This window comes from Callorhinchus milii, unplaced genomic scaffold (assembly GCF_018977255.1).
Source record: "Callorhinchus milii isolate IMCB2004 unplaced genomic scaffold, IMCB_Cmil_1.0 Scaffold10, whole genome shotgun sequence".
NCBI classification, from domain to species: Eukaryota; Metazoa; Chordata; class Chondrichthyes; order Chimaeriformes; family Callorhinchidae; genus Callorhinchus; species Callorhinchus milii.
The window spans coordinates 5,385,731-5,401,251 of record NW_024704751.1 but is presented as its reverse complement, the minus strand read 5'-3'; the positions used below and the strand labels follow the sequence as shown (position 1 = coordinate 5,401,251).

General features: G+C 41.9%; 1 protein-coding gene across 1 annotated transcript in view; it reads right to left on the bottom strand.

The window, feature by feature from the left end:
• Positions 1–15,521, bottom strand: part of ankrd13b (ankyrin repeat domain 13B) — a 73,507-nt gene that overhangs the window by 57,625 nt on the left and 361 nt on the right. The gene's annotated exons all lie outside the window — the stretch shown is intronic.

Sequence of the window (15,521 nt, the reverse complement as noted above, 5' to 3'; positions counted from 1 at the left end):
ATCCCGTCATCACCCAAGGTCTCCGGATAGTGATCAAGCTTGGAAACCCCAACTGATGTTTACCTGCAGAGTCATTTGGGAGAAAAACTGAGGCCAATTGTAGGGTCCCGTACTTCTGAGAATAGTGTCCAGACTGAGGAGTGAACCAGTGACCTCCCTGCTCTATAACAACACAACTTGCAATTATATAGCATCCTTCATACAGGGTAGCATCTTAGGGTGCTATATGTTCAGCTGGACGTTAAGAATCCCCATGGGATGATTCAAAAAGAGAAGGAAGTTTCTCCCTGTATCTTAGCTGACAATCCCAAGTGGCATCTCACATCCCGAGTCTAAAAAAATTGATGGGTGAAGCAAATGAATGGACCCCTCAGATCCAGGACATCTCTTTTACCGACATTGCCTACGAACAGTCACTACGCTTCACAGGAAAAATCCTCTAAAGCACTTTGAGACTTCTGGACACAGCGACGAGGCACGATATCAAATGCAAGGATTATTATTATCATCAACTCACTTTGTCTATTGAGTACAGAACATTATTACAACTGTTTAAGTGCTCTCTCTCTCTCTTTCACTTTCTCTCAGGTCAGCAGCTTATGATATGTGTAAAAAAAAAAGCCATAAATTAATAAAGTACAGTTGAGCAATAGAGAATTAAGCAGGGCAGGCTGTGTGCATTAATTCTTCCTGCCTGCACAGACAAAGCACACTTCAATACACAAGCATCTCATTTGCAATGAATGATTAATATTCAGAGAGCAGCATAAAATTCTGCTATTTGCACAGAGGCGGGTATACACTGGTTCAATTGATTTTGCTCCCATTCAATATTGAAGGAGGTGAAATATCCACCTAAAGGTCTCTCAGGAGTATCTATTACCTTGCTGTACATTTATGTTATATGAAGAATGAAGAACAGCCACTTTGGTGAGGTAGCAGATGGCTGCTGACTCCTGGGATAAGCCAGTGTCTTTAGGAAAGAAAACCATTGAGAACAGCACAGAGTGTTATCTATCAGTGTCCCGGCCACCTGGTGTCCTGGCCAACAATCACCGGATAAAATTGGTCATTCGCTTCATGGCTGTTCGTGATTACATTGTTTTGCACAAATCGGCTGCCGTGTTCGCCTACAAAATACGCAGTCACTACACTTAACAGTACACCAATTTAAATTGGTCACTCACTCCACCGTTGTTTGTGGGACATTGCTGTACACAACTTACTGCCCCGTTTTGCCCACAAAATACATAGTCAATCCACTTTACAGCATATCCTGTGAAGTGCTGTGAGATGTCCCGATGACATGATAAAGCTCTGTGTCAAATGTAAGGATTATTATTGTTGCTTTACAGAAGGACCTTGTGAAGAGCTTTGAGATGTTCTTGATGTTATAGACATTCTGTTAAATGCAACTCTGCATTTTCGATGGAACTCCTAGCAAGTAGTACAGTTGGCCAAACATGTAGACTGACACTATGAGGCTGATTTTTGGAAAACACTCTGTCTATCCAATGAGACATTCAAAAGATACTGTGGATTTTTATTAAGCATATTAAGTTGGCTACAACTAGCAGTCAAGGTATTAAATATCCGACTGTTTGACAAAAGAATCTAATTGATGCCTATGTTGGATTCCTTTATGAAAGGACTCAGCAGCCAATATCAACAGTTGGAACTTGTCTACTTGTCTACACACTGATGGTGTATCCAACAACAGCTTCAAACTCGCTCATTATTTACTGCCCACACACAATACAGGAATGATGCCTCAGCGGAGCATCTGCCTAAAACAGCCACCTTTATACAATCCTATTAGAGGCAATCTGTAAGTGTAGCAATGACAACTGGGAATAGAAAGGTTGTTGTCTATATTTTGAACAGCCAACAATTTGCTGTTCAGTATACTACAAATCACTGCTTCCTCTTCCCCACCCATCAAGCCCCTTCCCCCCAGCACTTTTCTAGGAACTGTCAGATCAAATTCCGCCCACAATAATGCAGGACCTCAGAGTTGAAAGGGATCAGGTAACCAAACAACACGCCCTGGTTTGGGATATCTATCCAAGAGATTTCTTAACCAGCAATTCTCAGAATTTTCAGTGACCCATTCAGTTCTACGTCTCCTGGGAAGCAGACTGTGTTGGAATGGAGTTCCTGTGAGACTGGCTGATATAATTCCTGTTACTGTAAGGAGACCACTTTTGTGTGTTGCTCAGATTCCTTCTTAAGAAATCTTGTCAAGAAATAGCGCTTGTTAGAATCCCCACCCACCCCTTTGAAAAATTTGCGCTTCCAACTTTTTTTAAGTTCAACAGGATGCCACTCTCAGAGAAGGGGGGAAAGCGGGGGGGTGCGAAAGGGGTCTTCTGCCCTCACCGAGATTCTAATATCTAATATAATACTCTTGCATTTCATATTGCGCTTATAACATTGAAATGTCACATCGTAATTCACAAGTAATTGCGGCAAAATCCAGTGACTGTATTTGTAGGCAAACACAGCAACCAACTTGCGCACAGCAATGTTCCACAAACAACAATAACCAATTTATCTAGGGAACTTGTTGGCCAGAAGACAGAATGTAACTTCCTTCTCTTTTCAAATTGTGTCACAGGATCTTTAACCTTCACCCGAACAGGCACACAGACGTGATCTGAGTTTACCATCTCATCCAAAGGATATCACCTCCAACAATGTAGCACGACAAAGTCTTTTCTAGGAAAGTCAGCCTAGACTATGAGCTCAAAGTCACCATGTGTGAGGTTTGAACCCACAAACTTTCTGATCCATAAGCGACAGGGCCAAGCAATGCCTCAGGGAGAAAATAAAGCAAAGATTACAAAGCAAGGACTGATGGCAATTTATGGCAGTAACGTGCAGGGTTAGAGAGCTATAAATTACAAGCTGGAACCCATATGCATCACATCACACTCAGGTGGAGCTGATTGTATGTTGGTTTCGTAATAAAATGTTATTGCAACATTATATGAAAGGGAGGAATTGATTCTTAAATGATCTGGTTTTGTTCATTGACTTATCTATTGTTGGTGCTCTGTAATCTTTATGCTGTGTATTTTTGCTGTTTCCTATGGCAACATCAGGAATGTTGCCTTATCTGTCAGCACGCCAAACCCAACTGCATAACCCGTCTTATTAATGCACAAAATTGAACCGCAAGGAAAACAATTCATACATGAAAATCCCGAAGTTACACGTAACTGATGAGCAGAAAATGGCAAGAAAGGTGAATGCTCAAACGATGTGAAAAGCCATCCTATACGTGAGCTTCCTGACAGATAATGGCAGAGGCTGATCCCAATTTTGTTCCAGCGAGGGGAAAAAAGGGATCAAGGAAGCTGGCAAGAAGACTGAAAGAATAATAATAATGAGAATCCCCTTAAAAAGGCTATTTGACTGCTAGATCAATTCAAATTTTCACAAGTGAGGTGGATAGATTTTTGTTAGGTAAGGGAATCAAGGAATATGGAACAAAGGTGGGTAAATGGAGTTGAGGTACACATCACCCATGATTTAATAGAATGGTGGAACAGGCTCGAGGGTCTGAATGGCCTACTCCTGTTCCTATGTTCCTAAGACAAAAGAATGCTTATGCATTTTTAAAGCTCTTTATCAGGTTGAAACATTTCCAAGAGCTCCACATTTAATTACTGGTAAGCGTGGTGACACTTTAGGCAGCCATTGTGCCAGGAAGCAGCCACGAGGTGAATGACCAATTAATCCGGTGGTACATTATTTAAGCATGTACTTTCCCTGACTCCTCTTGCATTGCTGCGGGAGCTGCACTAATTCTCTATGGCTTTGCCAAAACAGCTCTCATTATACATGTATGAGAGGGATTCACAGTCAATTCAATTTACAGTATATTCTGTGAAGCCTTTTGAGACATCTTGAAGACGTGATAAGGCTCTATATCAAATGCACAGATTATTATTATTATATTCAGGATTGTTGGCCAGGACACCGGGAGAGATAAACTCTCTTCTCTTTTCAAATAGTGCCATCTTTCACGTACACCTGAAGAGGCAGACGGGACCTCGGTTTAAAGTCTCATCTGAAGGATGAGAATAATTCTTGCATGGAAAGGAGGCTGACTGGACTCACTTTAGATTGAGTTACACATGATTACTTGTTCATATAAACAGAAGCAGAAACCACAACCTGGCAAACGTAAATCCCATGACTCACTCGCCTAAGAAACCACAGGCTTGTTTTAACTGTGTTTTCATCCATTTACTCGGGACCTAATCCCCATGTCAGCACAGAAACAGCAGTGAAGTATCATTCTGAGGATATAAAGATTCTTTGCCAGCCTCTAACAGAAGGTAAAGGTTTCCACCACACCTGACACATTTTCCTGGACATACAGTACAATTTGTCTCAAACAGCTGAGTGAGAATCCATTACAATTAGCAACACAAATGTACTCATTAACGTGATTTGCATAGGTATATGTTGAAGCCTGTCTTTAAGTTCTGCAACTATAAGAAAGGCACAAATGGGGTTTTGATGCCAATGAGGTCAACCTTATTATTCATCTGAGCAGCTTTCGCTGAGCTCCTGGGAATGTGGTTTATGCTTAGATCACAAGATCATCAGATTTATTTCGATGAAGACCCTGCGGTCTATCTTGTCTCATTCTTCCAGATCACCCGCCCCTACCACCTTCACAGCATAGATCAAATCCAGGGCCACAGTTGAACGCTACAATTGGTTTCCAGGTTCATGGGCTACAGAGAGCAACGACGACAACAACTTGCATTTACATAGCGCCCTTCACGCGGGTTAGGGTCCCAGTGTGCTTAATGATCAACCATGCTTCCGCTTATGATCGCATATTGTGGATGTCAGGCGCAAACAGGATCACACTCAGTTGTGACTCTATGCCTGGCTGGCCTGTTAAAAGCTACTGCCTAGGTTTAACTATAATAAAGAACCGTTGCTTTATTTTACCCTGTCATAACTTGGGTTTGGCTTTACAATGCCATAAATCTGTTCACATAGCACAGACCTGCACAGGACAGAACACTGATCACCCCCCACCCCCCCCCCCCCCCCCCCACAGTGGTGGTAGTTTGGCAGGAATGTAAAGGAGAGAACTGCAAATAGAAAAATTGGAAAACAAATCTCTGTAATAGTCTTACGTCCCCTCCCTTCCCTCCCCTAACCCCAGCTCGGGTCTGAAATGCTGTAACTGTCCACCGCCTTGGGGCCGTCCTCCCGACGTGAAAGGCACCATACAAATGTAATCTTGTTGTTGTTATGTGCCTGCCACATCCTTTGATATTTGGTCATTTACCTCATGGCTACTACATTCGTCAACAAAATGCATAACCACTATACTTGACAGTGCAAAGTGCTTTGAGACATCTTCGCAACATGAAATGTGCTGCGTCAAATGTAGGGATTATTGTTGTTATTATTATTATATGATGACTGCTGATTTTTTCCCCTCCTCATTAAAAGCGAACACTTCTGTATGACTCTCTGAGGCTGCATTACAGAGATTGTCAACCATAGAAAAGAAATTACGTTTCCATTTATAAATGAGCTCATCTGTGTTCACAGTTAATAAAATTCCACGGAAGCTGGTCGTTTCTAAAGACCTGAACAATCACCCACCTCCCCACTGGCGTCTAATTTACCAGAATACATCAGGCATTGTTTTTACGAGAATGGTGATTTATATCGATGTAAGTTGCTACTATAGCAGGCCGGTGAGCCAAATGGCTTTTTTTTTTACTCCAGGTTTCCTCGTAGTCTTACAATACTCCTGGGGTATTACACTACTACTTTGGTAACCAACGTGTACTACAATAAAAAGAACCTGTGCATTTTTTCCCCTCTATCATAGTGCTGTAAATCTCTGTTCACATAGCACAGATCTGTACAGGAAAACTCATCACCTCATAATGGTGGTATTTGGCAGGCATGTAAAAACACAAATATTTGAAATGCCTCAACATTTCTATAAAGTGCAGTGACTGTATATCTGTAGATGAATGCAGTGGCCAATCTGCACACAGCAATGTCCCGCAAACAGCCACAAAATGAATGAGCAATTTTATCTCGAGGATTCTTGGCTAGGACAAATAGTGCCATGGGACCTTTAACTTCTTATCCAAAGGACAGCACGTCTGACAATGCAGAGCTTCTCCAGGGCTGACCTGGCGTGTCAATCTGGACTCAGCTCATGCGGGGCTTGAACCCAGAACCTTCTGACCAGGTGGTGAGAGTTCAAGCAACTGAACCAGGCTGACACCACGCCGCAGAATACCATACCAAGGAAGTTCTTAAAAAATTCAATCCTGGGTGACTTTATTTAATCTTACCAGCTGAGACATTTTCCACACTTCCCATTGTGTATCGCAAAGGGCACCAGGGCCAGAAAGCCTCTTTCTGATTTCATTCTGAGTTAATCATTTAGCTGGGACAAAGTCAAAGGAGACTATTGGTTTGCAAACGTTTGTATCTGGGCAAGACTATTTATAGTGCATTTTTTTTTACGAGCAATCTGTATTGCTGTATTGATTTTTTAATTTTAAACCTTGGGGTCTCTCCCACTGGCTCATTGGGTGAATGCGTTAGCTAATGTGGAGGCAATCCTGAAACTCCACTTAGCCTTAGACTATCAGGCCGTAAATCTAATGGAGCACAGAATTGTAGAAAATTCTTAAATTTGGACTTAATTTGGGGGGAGGAGGGTATAGATGTCAACCGCTGTTCCTGCTGTTGATTTTATGGATTTGTAGTATCGGATAAGGATGGAATTGTATCTGACAGTAAATAACCCACTCTGCCAGCACACATTTATAAATGAAATATAACTGCTGGAGGAGAGCCAGGACTATTGGAATACATCCGAGCGAGAGCCGAGACTTTCAAGAGAAGAGGGAAGAAAATTAGAGTGGTGGGGGAGGGGCGGGGGGCAACGAGGGAGGAAAGGAAAAGTCCTTGTATAACAAGGAAATCAATAATAAATAACGGTGGAGTTACTTTGTCACTCCGATACACTCTCAGTGACAGGCTTGATTATTCCCACAGGAGCACTACTGTACTCACAATAGTTGTAATCAAGGTTACCAGTCACAATTTGAAACATTTAGCTAATGTAAGCATGAAATCCCCACATTTCAATTGACTGAAAAGCCTCTCTGTATTTCTAGAGGGAACTAGATGGAACGAGTCCTTTTACCTCTGTATCAGCTACCTGCGCGGCTGTGGCGAGTCCAATTTGTAGAGTCCTGTAGGGCAGGGTATTGGTTAGAGCGCTCGCCTCGCAAGCGAGAGGACCCGGGTTCGACTCCCGGGCAGGGCGAAATGTTAGGCAAGTTTCCTCACTCCACACACCTCTGTTTACCTAGGAGTAAGTAGGAACCCGGTTGTTAGTCGATTGGCAGGTTGCTCTCCAGGGGTAATAATCCCTCCAAAAATATATATAAGTAAATAATTTAGCCTGCGTAGACAGACAGCAAAAATGATTGAACTCCAAGCCGCTGTTGGTGATTTGAGTAGAGGCACGTCTTTAGCAAGATTGCTTTTATCTTTTCCTTCTGAATCACTCACGATAACAAAAACAGCATTGGTTCTCAAGTTGTGTACCATCTTCAACAAAAACAACTTGCATTTATAGAGCGCCCTTCACATAGGGTAGCATCCTGGAGTGCTTCAATTCTTCAATCTTCAATTCAGGATGCAGCGAATGGAAGAATGGGGAGCATAAGAGAATAATGATGCTCCAGTGGAGGGAGTGATGCATTGACGGAAGTGCCATCCTTCGAATGAAGCACTAACACCAAGGTGCCGTCTGCCTGTTCAGCTCCCCTGGCATTACATGGAAGGAGAATGGAGTTTCTCCCATGTCCTGGCCAACAATCCTCCAAATAAAATTGGTCATGGCTGTTTGTGGGACATTGCTATGTATAAAAATGGATGGTGCCTTTAATAATAAAAATTATTGCGCCTTATCACGTCTTTGAGACGTCTCAAAGCGCTTCATGGAATAATAATGTAAAGTGAATTGACTGTATATTTTGTGGGTGAAATTTGCCTACACACTGTACACAGTCACTACACCTTACAGTAAAATCCTGTGAAGCACTTGGAGACGTCTCAACGACATGGCAAGGCACCATGTCAAATGCCAGGATTATCATTATTATTATTAATAATTGTTTAAAAATCACTGGATTATTTGAATAATGTAATCAACGGGAACAAAGTTCAAGCAAAGAGTGGCATCTTGTCGCCTTGTGTGCTGTGATCCCAGGTAAGATTAGATTCATCGTAAACTCTCTGACGCATTATTTTATAATGTATAGTACACACATTGGTTTGATTGACAATAATTATTGTTGACCGGCCGGCCCAATGCTTCAGGCAATGGAGCTAACTGCCTAGCATGAAGCCGAGCGATGCAAACCTTTAAAGACCCAGTGCCGATCTGTGACTCATGCTTGTCTCTGATCTGACAGGTGATGTGTGGCATCACACATTATCATGATATCGGGACACTCTGTCCCACACTACTGACTTGCGCGTGTTGAGATCAACTCTAACATCCTATCGCCGCAGCTATTTCAGCTCAGACCAGCGATCAAACCTCAGGCTTCTTCCTGGCTCGAAAGGCTCAGCAGCCTCCCAGAGCAGGCACTTACGCACCGAGCTGTCTGAAAAAAAAAACAGTCGCTACACTTTACACTGGATCCCGTGAAGCCCTATGAGACGTTCCCCCCATCCCCGATGTGAAAAGGCAAAATATCAAATGTAAGGATTAATATAATCATTTTATTGTAATGATAAAAAGTAATGCTTACTAATCCCTGCATTTGATATAGCACTTCACGTTGTTGAAATGTCTCAAAACGCTTTCACAGCATTTTACTGCCAAGTGTAGTGAACGACATCCCGGGAGAATCTAACGATCCGATTTTCATATGCCACATCTCTATGCGCAATTGGCTGCCACGTTTCTCCCCAAAAATACACAGTCAATGCACTTTACAATATTTTCTACAAAGCGCTTTGAGAAGTTCTCGAAGATGTGATAAGGCGCTATATCAAATGCAAGGATTATTATTATTAAAACTTCAGTATTTAAACACTCTAGAAATTGTATTGGAACAATCCTTTTGTAACAATCACAGCAGATTGTATGTCTAATCCCATTTTTTATATTAAACAGGTGCTAGTTTTACCAACACAAATGTCCTGTTTGCTGGCAAGGAATCCCATGCTGGCGTCCTATTAATATTTTAACAAGAATTTGACATGTATAAATGGGCAGTTGAGAGGAAAGGCTAGAATTACAACGTGCATTCACTGGCTGGTGTCCAGCAATAGGTGATTCACCGGGTCTTAAACCAATGTCTGTGGATGAACAGTTAATGGGATTAGGATTTGTAAAGGTGAAAACAGTGGGAACTCTTTAATCTCCTGCTGAATTAATGTGTTGTATGCTTGGACTGCAAAACTACATCTACAGCCCACATTGGAAAACTTCCCAGAAATGCAATGGTGTATTACAAAAAAAGGACTCCGTTTAAGCAGGGTATGTACTTAGAAGGAGTAAGTTAAAAATAATAAGCCTTGTATTTGTTATAGCACCTTTCAATCCAGGAGGACGTCTCAAAGTGCTTCGCAGGATTTATTGTAAAATGGGACTGTCTATTTTGTAAGAAAATTAGGCACATTTGCACCCAAACAAGCCAATTTTATTTGCAGGATTGTTGGTCAAGACACTGGGAGAAAAAGAAACTCCCTTCTCTTTTTCAAATAGTGTCATGGGATCTTTAACATATCCCTAAACAGACAGATGGGGATCTATCTTTATCATCCCATCGGACCGCTGGCACCTCCAACAATGCAGCCCACCCCCAGCACTGCACTGCAGTGTTGGCCTAGACTTGTGAGTTCCACGTCCCAACGTGGGGCTTTCAACCCACACACAGCCTTCCGACTCAGAAGCAAGAGTGCTACTGACTGAGCCAGGCTGACACCTAATTTGTAATTCAATGAAATGATAATCGCCGTTTACGTGAAGGATTTTTTTTAACTCTAAAGAATTACAATACGCTGGCTGTCCATGGAGCGTTGCGTGCAGGTTTTGTAACACTGATTTCTAGAAAGTAAAGAGACGGCTGGGTAATAGGCACAGTGGTGCTATATCGCCAACAGAAACATGCTGTTCGGCTGGTGCTGGTAAAAGCGGAAACAAATCAAATTCAAGACCATGGGATATTGCAACGTGAACATCTTGTAGCGCAACGGAACCCAAGCAAAGAGATTCATTCGATTCGTAAAGTGAGCGAGGGCACAGTGTGTCCAAACTGGCGTTCCAAAATCAGTAACTCGTGAATATTTGAAATTACCCCCTTCTAACGCACCCCTTTTTACCAAATCCAAAAAATACACAGGTTCCAATGATGCTCCATTTTCGTGTGTAAAGTAAAATCAACTGCAGAGAAGAGCAGGAGAAGCTCCTCAGCTGGATTTAAAATGTGCAAAATCAAGAGAGGATAGGAACAAATATATACCATTTGTCCTTTAATCTTCTGACTACTTAAAGCCACTCAAACTCTATGCTATTATTTTTCTTGCCAATTCTCCCTTTTCTCTGCTCTTTCCCTCTTGAAGGGATATTTCCTTCTGAGGACATTGTCAGTTTTTCCTTTAATTCGTGCCTATCTTGATGTGTAAACCAAGGCATTGGAGTGTTGGTGGCAGCCTGTTAACACATGAGTTTTTGATCAGCCGGGTATCTGGCACATGCTGTTAAGAGATCCAATCTCACTATGCAAGCCACCTACACATGGAAATTTTCCTGTGTCCAAAAATATTCCAATGAATACTCTGGGGTTCCACCCAAACTTTATCTCTTACCAATCTGCAGCTGAACTCTCAGGGTATGGATAACCAGTGTGAGTCCCTCCAAGGAGAGACTGCTCACTCCATACCAAACAAATGGAAATTTCTGTTCGTACGTGGAACTCTCAATCAGTTTGGTTTGGATAGTCTTGAGCGTGCCACTGGTTTTCCATGTGTTTCTGACGCCACACTGACCAAAGAAAAGAATGATATATGTATGGTGTGTAATTCCCAATTGGTGGTGAAATGAAGCTTGACATTGTTTCAGTTCAAATTATGTGTCTTGACTGCGAAAGCCTAATGTGTGTCATTATCTGGCATGAATGCCAGCTTGGATATATTATACAGAATAACACAGGCTAGCTACAGTGCTCTTTAAGGACGCACCATATGTTGATAAACCTCTTGAGCCTCAGTTTAGCATCGATGCCATCATTTATTACCATCTGTTTTATAATCTACTCCTTTGTCATATATGGATTATATGTTAACCTTTATTTTTACAGCTGTTACTCAGACTGAATGGATGTGACTGAACTCTTTCCAGGTTAGATCCAGTGACCTCAGTTACATCCTGCATTCTAAAGATTACAACACATTACCTACAACAACAACAACTTGCAATTATATAGCGCCCTTCATGGTGGGTAGCTTAACAGTGGCGGAGTCTGACCCCGAGCCAGGATGAGAGGGAGGGGGGGAGGTGACCGTAAGCATGACCACAAAGAAAGGTCTTTAGGAGTCCTGTAGCTCAGTGGTTAGAGCACTCGCTTTGAAAGTGAGAGACCTGAGTTCAATTCCATGAAGGGCGAAACCTTGGGCAAGTTTCCTCACTCCACACAGAGCCTAATAATAATCCCTCCAAAACCAAAAACAATAATAAATTGGTCATTTTCAATCCACGACTGTTTGTGGGACATTGCTGTGCGCAATTGGCTGCCGCGTTCGCCCACAAATATACAGTCAATTCACTTTACAGTGTGTTCTGTGAAGCGCTTTGGGACGTCCTCCCGAGTGAAAAGCGCTATATCAAATGCAAGGATTATTATTATTAAGTGGGATTTAGTGACATATCTGACTCCCGCATCCCATAGATGGATGGTTAAAAATCCCATAGCATTATTCAAAAAGAGAAGGGAGTTTCTTCCGGTGTCCTTACCAACAATTACCCCAGATAAAAAACGATGGCTCACTTAACGGCTGTTTGTGGGGACAAACCGCATTTGCCTACAAAATACGCAGCCACTACACTTTGAGGAAAATCTTATGAAGCATTTTGAGAAGTCCTGACAGCGTAATAAGGCGCTACAGCAAATGCAAGGATCATTATAATTATTGCTGTACCGACAAGCATCCTCACCTTAGAGGTTTTCCAATGGAGTCACTGTAAAAAGGAGTGGCTCCCAATGAGTTACTGTAATTGTTGATGCAATTAACACTCAGGGGTGAATAATTAACCTCTCCTATTTATTTCCCAACTAAACATCTATTTGTCTTGCAGCAAGATCTAACTGATCTTAAACTGGGGGGGTGGGGGGGAGGGAGAGAAACCCAGTATCAGCCAATATCAGAGCAATATCAATTCTATAATGAGGTTTGATTATTTTCTATGTGTTCTGTAATCGAACCCTCTACTGCTCTTATATCTTCCACTCTCACTCTGTTCTCTGTTGAGAGAGCTCACACTGATATAAATCCCTCGGCTCTGATTTTTCTCTGGTTACAAAAAAATGTCGGGTTTAGCTCAAGTTTGGTGCATTTCTGCTGCAGCAGCCGCCAGCAATGTCCTTATTCGTTGTTTAAAGGCATTGCACGTTTTAATTGCAGATGGTAAACGGGACCTCTCTTCTCCTCCACACCCCCCCACCCCATCCCTACACCCCCCCACCCCACCACCACCACCACCACCCCCCAATGGGTAGAATAGATCACAAATAAAAGGATGCATCTGAAAGATAAGCCAAGCTAACCATTGGGACTGGATGAGATGCTTTTCTTTGGGCATTTTAATTCTCCCAGTGTCTGGGACTGGATGAGATGCTTTCCTTTGGGCATTTTAATTCTCCCAGTGTCTGGGACTGGATGAGATGCTTTCCTTTGGGCATTTTAATTCTCCCAGTGTCTGGTGCAGGTTGGAGCAAATTGCAAACCAGTTAGTGAGTGGAGAACATGTACCACGATTTGCATGATAGTAAGTGCGACTTACTCATGTCAACTCCCCCATCTCGGTTTATATTACTATATTCAAATTGTGGGGTGACCTTTTCTTTTTTTTACACACACACACACAAGTTTCCAACAAAGAGAGACAGAAATAAATGTCAAAAAAGCATGAAATGACCAATATATATAGATATATAGATATAGATATATCCACTTCCCCTCCTGTTTGCAACGCAGTATTTCACTGCCACTGTCGATGGTGGATTTTAAACCTTAAATTCGGTTCAAAATCTAAGTTATAAAGTATGCATTTACTATGCACATACTTTACAACTTACATTTCCAACCGAATTTGAGGTTTAAGTGCGCACCGCCAACAGTGGCAGTGAAATGCTGCGTTGCAAACGGGAGGGAAAGCGGATCGTTCGGGAAAGAAAGCGGATCGTTCGGGAAAGAAAGCGGATCGTTTGGGAAAGAAAGTGGATCGTTTTAATGCAGTCAAATAAAGCGCCTCAAATCAACCCTCGCCCTCCCTGTGAACCCGGCTTGGGGCTGGATTAGAAGTCGCAGGTGGTTGAATGCTGTCGGGGAGGGGGTGGGGTGGGGGAGGGGGTGGGGTGGGGAGGGGGTGGGGGGGGGGTGGGGTGGGGGTGGGGGTGGGGGAGGGGGTGGGGAGGGGGATACCGAGTGAGATCCGTCCCTGAAACTGTTACCAAAAGACAACTGCACGGATTTTCCTGTACGTGGGACAGGAATGTCCACTCCTGGGGGAGTGGGAAAAACAGGTTTGCGTTAACGTTTTAGGGTCAGTGCCCTGTGCTATATATATATATATATATATACATAATATATATATATGCATAATATGTATAAATATATATATATGCATAATATATAAATATATATATATCGTCTCTACAACTCCAAATTAATTCAGATTTCTGCTAATCTTTCGCGTTAAAGGTCGGTATATAAATACAGTCGATCTGCCTGTAATGCACTCTGCAAACATGCCACCACACACCCACACACACACACACACACACATACATACATACATACACCAGAGAAGTCCATGTGTCAAGGCTGCGTTGGGAGTAATAATGTATGCACAGCCCTTGTGACAAAGGTTGTATTGGATTGACACCTGTATTGATGGTGTATTTTGATAGCATATAGTGTGTCTACGATGCATTTGGATCCGCAAAATAAACTACCGTATCGCCAGCATCTAAACGGGATGCCATTATTTGTTCCCTCTTTATATATATATATATGTGTGTGTGTCTATATTATGTAAAAAAAATGTAATGTGAGTTGCTAAGAGATATTGGAATAAGTCGCGTCGGTGTGAAGTGTTGGGGGTTTAGTGTATGGAGAGGATCTCTTTTTAAACAGGACCCAGAGAGAGAGAGAGAGAGACTGGGATCTCTCCATTCTGGTCCTGGATCAGATGCCCATCAGGGCCACACTGTACGACAAGGATTGTCAGAAATGACAATTGGTCCCACATCCCAACCTTCGCAATGCATCAAATGTCAGAATTATGACAGTATTACATGATTAGCAGATAATCTCACCCGACATTTGTGAATTAAAATCCAGCAGGTGCAAAAATGCACAATTTGGGTGTTTTGTTGTTGCTTTGTACGTAAAGGCTTTATATATATATATATATATATATATATTTTAAAAAGAGTCTGACCAAGAAATACTACTTGGTTAAAACACCTTCGACAGAGTCCAAAATAAAATAAAATGAGATAAAAATCGTTTGCAATTCACGCCCTTTTTTTTTTGCATTTAGTTTCACGTTTTTGTTTTTGCACTTCTGCATTACGTGCGGTTCGTTTCATTTGACACAACAGCATTGTTTATCATTTTGATAATAATGTTCCAACCTGGGCTCCAAATGCACATTTTCCCCTAAAAAAAAATTAAACCGTTTAGTTATGCAAGTATGAGGCACACTTAACTGAAATGATTCTACATCTCCTCTCCCTATTGCTCTTGGTGTCCCAGTTTATTCCATAAACTGAAATAATCCATGAAATAATCAGCAACTGTAGAGTACACACATAACATAACTATTTCGCCTTTTAAGCGATCCGAGACCATTAAAATAAAAAGTAAATTTGTAATGAAAGTGTCAGGTTAACGGTTTCTCTTATTATTATTATTATACAGCAAATGCATTCAGATAACAGGACCACCGACTCACTGCACAGCACAGCACAGCACACGAACGATTCCTTCACATAAATATTGCCCAAGAGTCATAGATGCACGAAAAAGTCATTACTAACATTGAGATCCAACCGGATTTTAATAACAGAGGGAGGTGGGGAGGGTGGGGAACAGGTACCATTAATAATGTGCATTCTTTTGATCATATAAATATAATTTCCTGACACATCTCACATATCTATAGCATCTGATAGTACTGTATTTAAGCAACTGCACTTGCATTG